The sequence below is a fragment of the Bufo bufo genome, chromosome 3, assembly GCF_905171765.1.
Source record: "Bufo bufo chromosome 3, aBufBuf1.1, whole genome shotgun sequence".
NCBI lineage: Eukaryota > Metazoa > Chordata > Amphibia > Anura > Bufonidae > Bufo > Bufo bufo.
Window position 1 is genome coordinate 152,597,764 of NC_053391.1, and position 10,199 is coordinate 152,607,962.

Consider the following 10,199-nt stretch of genomic DNA (forward strand, 5'->3'; position numbering starts at 1 on the left):
AAATAAATAAATAACATAATTGCAACATTTCCTAATTCAAGGATTTAAATAATATATGCTAAGTCTAAAGCCTATTTGAAGGTTATCACAATTTGTATGTAATCTATTTAAACAACGTTTATTTCATGGTGCTGAGTAGATATAGATTGTTTGGCAATCAGCGGCATAAAGGCCACATAGCCAGCTGAAGAAACAGGAATAAGATTGCTAAAAAATTGCCCAGGTCCTGTTGTCACACTGCTTTCATTACAGACTGTAAACCCTGGTGTAAACCAACTCTGATAGAAGTTTCCATTTTACATGAGATCACAGTTCTTATATATAGGTCTCTAGATAGCAGTGATATATGTTTTGTAAAAAGGATCTAGCTTTAAAAAGGTTTCCAACTATGCACATTTATGAGATATTTGCAAGATGTACACAATATGGAATCTGCTTTAATGGGTATTCCCATATTAGACATTGATGGCATATCTTAGCAATATGTCTTCAATATCTGAGATGGGCAGTTTCCTTTAAATCAATGTACAGGTGATGGACACCTGCTCCAAGGTCATAGAATCATACAACAGTAGTTAAATTACTGCACTCCTTCAAGTTATGCAACAGAAAATTTATTTTTTATTCACTAAAAATAAAGATGTTTTGTCTCCCACGAGTCTTCTTCAACTTTAAAAAAGATTAATGGGAGTCATAAGATTGAGTGTGAAATGATGTAGTTTATCAGTTGTTTATCTACTGTCTTTAATCTATAGGATATGCCATATACTGAATGTATGATGGGGAGTCCCATCTATGGTACCTTCACTTTTTTTTTTTATCAGGGTGTTACTTTAGCCCACAGATGGTAATAACTGGGATATTTACTAAGTTAAATGCTCCCAAATTAAATTTCAAGTTGCATCATGTATTTTACATTCTTTCCTGGCTCTTTAAGTTTGTCCTGTTATGGTACTTTTACCATGGCAAACAGCCTGGCTTGACTTTCTCAGTCAGACCATTTAATCTGACCGAACAAAGAGGGAAAGAGGATGAGTGGCTGAATCAGTGTACTTCACATTACACTGATACATGCAATGTGCAATGCTCTTCTCAGAGCATCTTAATCTAGGTCTGTCAAGAGAACAATAGTACTATAATACTGTTATCCTAAGTTCTATATCTACTATAACACTAGGAGATAACATCTTTCACTCACAGCCACAATAAACTAAGCAATGTGTTAAATCTCTTTGTGCTGACTGCTCAAAAGGACACTATTTTGTATTTAATGTTTAATGGCATAGTGCTTCCAAAATGAAATAGAAAAAACTGTAAAAAATTCTTTAAAATGTTTTCTATAAATATTGATTTTAAAAAATACCACTTTTAACCCCTTAAAGGGGTTTTCCCATTTCAGACAACGGGGACATATTGCTAGGATATGCCCCCATTGTCTGATAGGTGCGGGTCCCACCGCTAGGACCTGCACCTACAATGAGAACGGAGCGGGGAAATGAACGGAGGGCGCACTGTGCATGAGCAGCCGCCCTCCATTCATTTCTACGAGGCTGCTGAATATAGCCGAAACTGGCTCAGCTATTTTCATCTGCCCCACAGAAATGAATGGGAGCATGGGCCGAGCATGCGCAATGTGCTCGCATTCACTTCCCGCTTCATTCTCGTTGTAGGTGCGGACCCGCACCTATCAGACAATTATGGTGTTAGGTGTTCCACAAGGATTAATGGGCAATGGAGATGAAAATTCAGAATTTCACTTTTTGGGCAGATCTTCCATTTTAATCCACTTTTTCCAGTAACAAAGCAAGGGTTCACAGCCAAACAAAACTCAATATTTATGGCCCTGATTCTGTAGTTTACAGAAACACCTCATATGTGGTCGTAAACTGCTGTACGGGCACAGGGCATTGCATAGAAGGAAAGGAAAGCCATATGGTTTTTGGAAAGCAGATTTTACTGGGAAAATTTTAAGCTGCCATGTAACATTTGAAGTCCCCCTGATGCAGCCCTAGAGTAGAAACTCCAAAAAAGGACCCCATTTTAGAAACTACGGGAAAAGGTGGCAGTTTTGTTGGTACTATTTTGAAGTACATATGATTTTTGTATGTTCTATATTACTCTTTTTGCGAGGCAAGGTAACAAAAAATAGCTGTTTTGGCATCATTTTTTTTTTTTTTTATTTGCAATGGTTATCTAATAGGTTAGATCATGTGGTATTCTTATAGAGTAGGTTGTTACGGACGCGACAATACCAAATATGACAACTTTTTTTGTTGTTTGTTTCAGTTTTACATAATAAAGCATTTTTGAAAAAAATGATTTTTTTAGTGTCTCCATATTCTGAAGCCATAGTTTATTTTTTTTTATGTTTGGGCGACTATCTTATGTAGAAGTTATTTTTTTTTTGCTATAAGATGATGGTTTGATTGTTACTATTTTAGCGCACATTTGTCTTTTTGATCGCTTGCTATTACACTTTTTGTAGTGTAAGGTGACAAAAAATGGCTTTTTTGACACACTTTTTATTTTATTTTTTATGGTGTTCACCTGAGGGGTTAGTTCATCTGATATTGTTATACTGCATGTTTTTACGGACGCAGCGATGCCTAATATGTATACTTTTTTAATTTATTTTATTTCTGTAATACATCTATGTAATACACTGATAGTTTGCCTGTGAGACCCAGCCTAGGGGCAGGGCCTCATAGGCCTCTGTACATATCGGGCCCCAAGGCCTTGGAATGGCTTGGGGCTGCCATGGCAACCATCAGGTCCCGGCCACCGCAGCGCGGGGACCCAATGGACAAGGAGAGGGAGCGCAAACCTCCCATATGCCGTGGTCAGTGAGGGGTTAATCCAACAGCATCAGCATTATCACTGATGCTGGTGGATGCAGCAGGGATCCGGCTGTCAGTAACAGCCGGATCCGTGCTGCAGATCGCGGCACCGCACATGGGGGGAGGAAGGATCACAGGAAGGGAATGCTCGTCCTGGGGCGCAAAGTATCGGCTTTATAGGATGAGCATTCTCGTCCTGGGTCCTTAAGGCGTTAATGTAAATATCCCTTTAAAACAATATTAATAAATCTTCTCCAGTGAGTGTTCTTCAAACAGATGGGTATAAATTCTTTGTTTTCTAATGATAATACTATTTATTTCTATATCTTTAACTATTTTAACTTACATCTTTTCAATGTTCACAAAGAGTTAAGGGCAGGAGAATATTCGACTACGGCACAAGCTGTGGAAAACACAAACCAGTACCTCTGCAAAACAATCTCTATTCAATTACTGAAGGCAAAGAGGGAAAGGACTCCAGCTTTATGACAGTGCTGTCCAGGTTCTCAGAGGAATTGAATGTCTCTGTGATTTCACATAGGATCCAGGTGGTGCCCCTGTCTCCTTAATGCCAATTTCTGAACAGCTTGTTATGAGTCAGCAGATTGAGACAGGGGCAGTGCTGCATGCTGTTCCATTTACAGATTGTCAAGCCAAATGGAAAAACTGCAAAACACGCCAACAAATAGTTGTGTGCATGATATTTTATGGGAATGCTATTGCTATGCTGAGGTAAGCAGTGTCACTACATTATTTTTCATATCATTAAGCAAATTATTTCACAAATGCAATGTGTCACATAGATTTCAGCAAACAGATTCTTTTATTATAGAAATTGATTTCCATGAATGAATTATTCCACTTTCTCTAGGCTGCGATAGTAGCAACATATATTACAATCACTGTAGTAGTAGTAGTAGCAGTAGTGGTAGTAGTAGTAGTAATAGTAGTAGTAGCAGCAGTAGTGGTAGTAGTAACTAGGGTTCAGCAAATCAAAGTATTCGAACTGGCCTTCAATCCCAATTTCAGAGAAAATTTGATTTGTCATGAAGCCGAATTTCCTCGTGCTTCGTTTTAATGAATCAATTTTCCCCAAAATTACATAATAAAAAAAAAACATACTCACCCCATCTGTTTGAGTGTGAAAGGGCCGCTGCAACCATCTTATTTGAAGATCCTGTGCAAAATCTTGTGCATGGTGACATATGACGTTACCACACTGGACAGTGTGATGATGCATGCACTGCACTAGATTTCGCTAGGGATCTTCAATCAAGATGGCAGCGGCGGCCTCTTTGCGCTCAAGAGGATATGGTGAGTATTGCTTTTATTTTTTAACCCATGAAAAAAAAAAATTTAACCCCTGAATGGCCTCCATTGAATTAGGGGTTCAAATATGATAGGTGGTGCAACTGCTGCAGTAGTAATGGCAGGAGTAGCAGTAGTAGTGGTAGTAGTAATAGTGGCAGAAGTAGTAGCATTAGTAGTAGTAGCAGCAATAGTAATGGTATAGTATCAGTAGTAGTAGTAGTAGCAGTAGTAGTGGAAGTGGTAGTAGCAATAGCAGTATCAATAGTAGTGATATCAGTAACAATAGTATCAGTAGTAGTGGTAGTAGTAGTAGCTGTTATAGTAGTATCAGCAGTAGTAGTAGTGGTAGCAGTAGTGGTATCAGTACTAGTAGTAGTAGTAGCAGTAATATTGGCAGCAGTATCAGTAGTAGTAGTATCAGCAATAGTAATGGTATAGTATCAGTAGTAGTAGCAGCAGTAGTAGTGGAAGGGGTAGTAGTATCAGCAATATCAGTAGTAGTGATATAAGTAATAGTAGTATCAGTAGAAGTGGTAGTAGTATCAGTAGTAGTAGTAGTAGTAGTAGTAGTAGTAGTAGTAGCTGTTATAGTAGTAGAAGCAGTAGTAGTGGTATCAGTATCAGTAGCAGTAGTGGTAGCAGTAGTAATGGCAGCAGTATCAGTAGTTGTAGTAGTAGTAGTAGTAGTAATTTGCTTACAATGTGAAGCCCAAGCATTCTTCTACATCTGACTGAATGACCCAAATCTATCACTCAAATGCACTGATTTCTGAATAAGTATACACTGGTTGAACCCTGTCCCATCATAAACAATTTTGTTTTCTTACTCCCAGTCTCCCAAAAGCCATAACTTCCATCAGCATAGCGTAATTAGTGATTACTTTCCTAATTGAACCATTTAACATTCCATATGTTATATTGGGAAGCTCAGAAAATATTTTTAATGGGTTAGAATTAGAAAATAAATGCAGTTGCGCTTTTGTCTAAATGGATCTGTTTTTACGGTGTTCACTGTGCAGTAAAAATGACACATTTATAGTTTTTATGTTTTAATACTTTAGAAAATCTAAAAAAAAGTAGAAAAAAATGTATTTGCAATTTCATAATCAGATCCCCAAGATATTATCAAATAAATAAACAATTTGTGTGGGAACATAACTAAAAAACCCATACAAAAACACCACACATGCAATACAAAAAAACATCTTTATGATGTGTCTACAAAAGGACATACAGATAATGATCTCAAAATCAGTCATAAAAATAATGCAGGTAGGTGCTATGAAGGTGATACACCCCACCCAGCTCCAAATTTGTACATACAATGCTATTAAAGGACACTATGCAATAATTCATACACAACATATACCACTACTGTCTCTGTTGTGCATACCCTAGATAAGTGATGTAAGAGTCTGATAATTCATCAACACTAATATGACAAATGTCCCAATGATACGTTGGACTAATAATCCGACACAGATACCATCAACACAGACAGTAGAATGTAAAAGGAAATGCACCCTCGAGTATTCAGTCACAATAGACCTAAATATCTAGGGGGAAGTACAAGCTAAGCACAAAGTGAATCAAGACATACCGTTACAGAGCTGGAGAGGGCTGAGAAACCCCAGCGTATGTTTCGCCGCGCTTCTTCTGGAGGCGCCGCGCTTCTATCTTTGTCTGATTATTAGTCCACCGTATCATTGGGACATTTGTCATATTATTGTTGATGGATTACCGGACTCTTACATCACTTATCTAGGGTATGCACAACCTTTAAATTTTAACACCATACATACCTACAATTAATTGACATTATACAAAGTATTCCAGCAATTGTAGAAAATATTTCTACAGAATACAAACGCTTTACACAGCATATGACGGTTGAGAGCCTTAATACCAGTTTAGCATTTGGGGGCTTTTCAATTGTCAATAAAAGTGTTTACCTCCTCTCTCAAGCAGCATTGCTATATCTTTACTAAGTATCTGTACATCTTTGAATGCTTATGTTACATGCAGCTCTATAAATGACTACTCCTTACCCCACAGCCAATAAAAAGCGAATTGTGATGATAAAAGAAAACTAGGTTTCATAACAATATGGCTCATTTATGAAAGTGCCATCCTACAGAGCAAATTTATTTTTGACACCTTGTGGTATCGTTAGAAAAGAGTACATATCAGCATGAGGTAGGATTAAAGAAAAGCTGTTCTGAAAACTTAGTCACATGATTGCAAAAAGAGTATTTAATTGATAAACTTGTTATATAAACACATGTGTAAGCCAAAAAAACGAAAAATATATGGTACAATATAGTGTAAAAGAGCGAGATATTGTAGAAGAGTCGTAGAGATACATCATTATTTGCTGGTTTTACTTGCATTTTTTCCCCTACAATAAAGTATTCTCTAACAGCGCCCGGACTGGAATGAAATTATAGAATCAATCATTCTGTTCTTCCTTCTGTAGGATAGGACTACAGAAATATATATAGACATTACAGGTTTTGGACACCTTTTGGACAATTTCTTGTGATTGTATTCTACCCATTTTGGGCTAAAATCTTTTTTAAATTGGTCAGTTTTTCTGTAGTTGTCATTTCCAGTGCATTTGCAGACTAGCAGGCTTTCTGCTTCACAATGAATCTATCAGAGAGTTGTCCTGCTGAACGCTCATAAGCACCCACTATAGCTAAAATCAGTTTGATAAACATATAGTTTAAATGAGTGTTTATTAGTAGGCTTCAGTGAATCGACCTTCCGATCATAGATCCAAAGTCAATTTGTTCAAATACTTACATTTTAATACTGTATCTGTACAGCATTAAAATGTACTGGCTCAGCGTACCCAAAGTTTGTTTCGCCCCCGAAGTCACGCAAGACTTCAGTTAGTTCCGACTGTATGCATATCTATGTATTGAAAATCTATAGCAATCCGAACTGGGCTTTGGTACTGGCTGGTACCTCGGTGCCAGCGCCTAGTTCAAATTGCTATTTTAAATTGTCTTTTAATATGCAGATAGGCATACAGTAGGAATTAACCAAAGTCTAGCGTGACTTCGGGCAAGAAGAACTTTGGCTCCACGCAGTCAATATATTTTATTGCTGTATGGATACAGCATTAAAATGCAAGTATTTGAACAAATGGACTTTGAATCTGCGATCCGAAGGTCGATTTGCTCAAGCCTATTTATTAGCTATTAGGTGCTAATAGTTAAGGGCTACAGATGGATCTGTCAGAGCAGCTCCCTGAAAGTTTTAATGTGAGACAGAGACCAATAATGTGCAGGTGCACTGAAAGTGAAAGATTACAAGAAAAACTGTTAACATTTTTTAATATAGCCAATTAAAAAAATGTTTTTTTTTCAGCACAAAATGAGCAAAAGGTAATAAAAAAAGGTGTCCATGGCCTTTAACAATAGGTAAGAAGAGTGATTGGGGAGGAGTTATATATGCCCTTCAAAGTCTATAGAAAGCTGTTTGAAAAACCCAGTGTCCACTATACTTATTGTCCTTTTTGGGTTATAATTATCTTTAAAAATCCTACCCATAAGACAAAGAGGACCCAGAAACAGATACAAATATTTTAAAAATTTGAACAAGAGAAGAACAAAAAGTCTTCACCTTTTTAAGAACTTTTACAGCCAAGTTCAATGACTTCTAATCCAATAATGTAAATGAGTACTTTCTAAGTCACAGTCACTTACAAGATGTTGAACACAATCCCCATCTTTATCTCAGTTTGGATGACATAAAATAGAACTAAAGCTAAATTTCACTGTAATCCTATTGCTACTGTTGCCCAGAGGAAAAACATCATAGCTTGTGACTGATTCTTCTGTTTTAGGGTCAATTGTTTAAACTGAACATCAACAATAACTGTGTAGGTCTACACTTAACAAAACTAGCAAGATCTATACTTAACAAAACTGAAGGTTAATGGTGACAAAGAGTTAACATACTTCACTGCCAGCATACAGTAGATGGAATTGTTATTGCGTTCTGTGCCAAGATCGCAAAGACCTAGTTATTACCAAGAGCATAACATTCTTGTTTAGATTGCACTTGTTACTTCTTTATACTTTGATATGTGTACTTTATGTAAGAATGGGCATATAGAATTGCAACATAGTGGGTCAGAATTATTATTATGATCATTGGGATAACTATGGACTGGTTCCCTTATCAGTTGATATAATCAGTCATATTACATAAAGCAATTATTATCAATTTCCTGCAAAACAATTAATTTAATCCAACAGCAATTAAAGACTAAAGCTACTTTCACACTGGTGTTTTGAATTCCGTTTGTGAGATCCGTTTCATGGATCTCACAAACGGTTCAAAACGGATCACTTCATCCCCAATGCATTCTGAATGGATAAAGATCCGTTCAGAATGCATCAGTTTGGCTCCGTTCCGCCTCTATTCCGCTCTGGATGCGGACACCAAAACGCAGCTTGCAGCGTTTTGGTGTCCGTCTGACGAAACTGAGCCAAACGGATCTGTTCTGACTTACAATGTAAGTCAATGGGAACAGATCTGTTTTCACTGACACAATATGGTGCAATTGAAAATGGATCCGTCCCCCATTGACTTTCAATGTAAGTCTGTTTTGACTTAGACTTTTTTTTGACAGAATAATGCAAACGGATCCGTTCTGAGCAGATACAAGCGTTTGCATTATAGGTGCGGATCCGTCTGTGCAGATACCAGACGGATCCACACCTAACACAGGTGTGAAAGTCGCCTAAAACGTAATTATTATAATTAAGTTATTATAATTTGTTTAATTATATATTAATACAATATATGTGCCAGCTCTTTAATAGTGATGAGCGGGAGGTGCCATATTCGATTTTGCGATATTTCGCAAATATTCGATTGAATATTCATTCGTCTTATATTTGTCAAAATCGAATCTTCGTCATTATTCTATTTATTGCGATTTTTTCTTTTTTTTTTCTTTTGCTTAACTGTATATGACAACTTTCCTATTGGTTGGCTATTGGCTAATAGGTGTATTTTACGAATATTTGCTATATTGCTACATACTCTTGTTTTAGAATATTCGTAATATTCTAAAAAACGAAGTTATAGCAATATAGTGAATATTCGTAAAATACACATATAGACTTCAATTTAGCTACTATAGTGCTATAATATTTTTTTTTATAGTCAAATTTTTTTGGCCTCTTCTGAACTTCAGATTTGGAAAAAATGTACACTATTAAATAAAAAAAAACTATAGCACTAAATTAGCTAAATTGCGGTCTATATGTGTATTTTACGAATATTCGCTATATTGATATAACTTTGTTTTTTAGAATGTTACAAATATTCTAAAAAACAAAGTTATAGCAATATAGCAAATATACATAAAATCCACATATAGACTGTAATTTAGCTAATATAATGCTATAATATTTTTTTTTATAGTCTAGTTTTTTTGTCTCTTCTGAACTTCAGATTTGGTAAAAATTTACACTATTAAAAAAAAATACTATAGCACTATATTAGCTAAATTGCAGTCTATATGTGTATTTTACGAATATTCGCTATATTGCTATATATTCTTGTCTTAGAATATGCCGAATATTCTAAAAAACTAAGTTATAGCAATATAGCGAATATATTCGTTATTTAGAATATTCGTCTTTTTTTTTTACAATGTGTACTGTTATTCCACTTTGGCATACTCCTCCCCGACAAGCGTCCCCGTCACCATAAAATATACCATCAGATCTGAGTTTTCATGATCTCAGGGAAAACTCAGATCCGATGGTATTTTCTAAGCCACAGGCATTCCCATGGTGACCAGGACGCTTGTTGGGGAGGAGTATGCGAACAACTGTACAGATTGGAAAAAAAATGCAAATATTCTAAATAACGAATATATTCACTATATTGTTATATATTCATTTTTTAGAGTATTCATATTTTTTTTTTTATATGAAAACATGATTCCTCCCTGTTTAAGTTGCGTGTGGGCCAATGACTCAGTGACCCACAAAAAAGAAGTAGGGAGGAATCATGTTTTTAGAT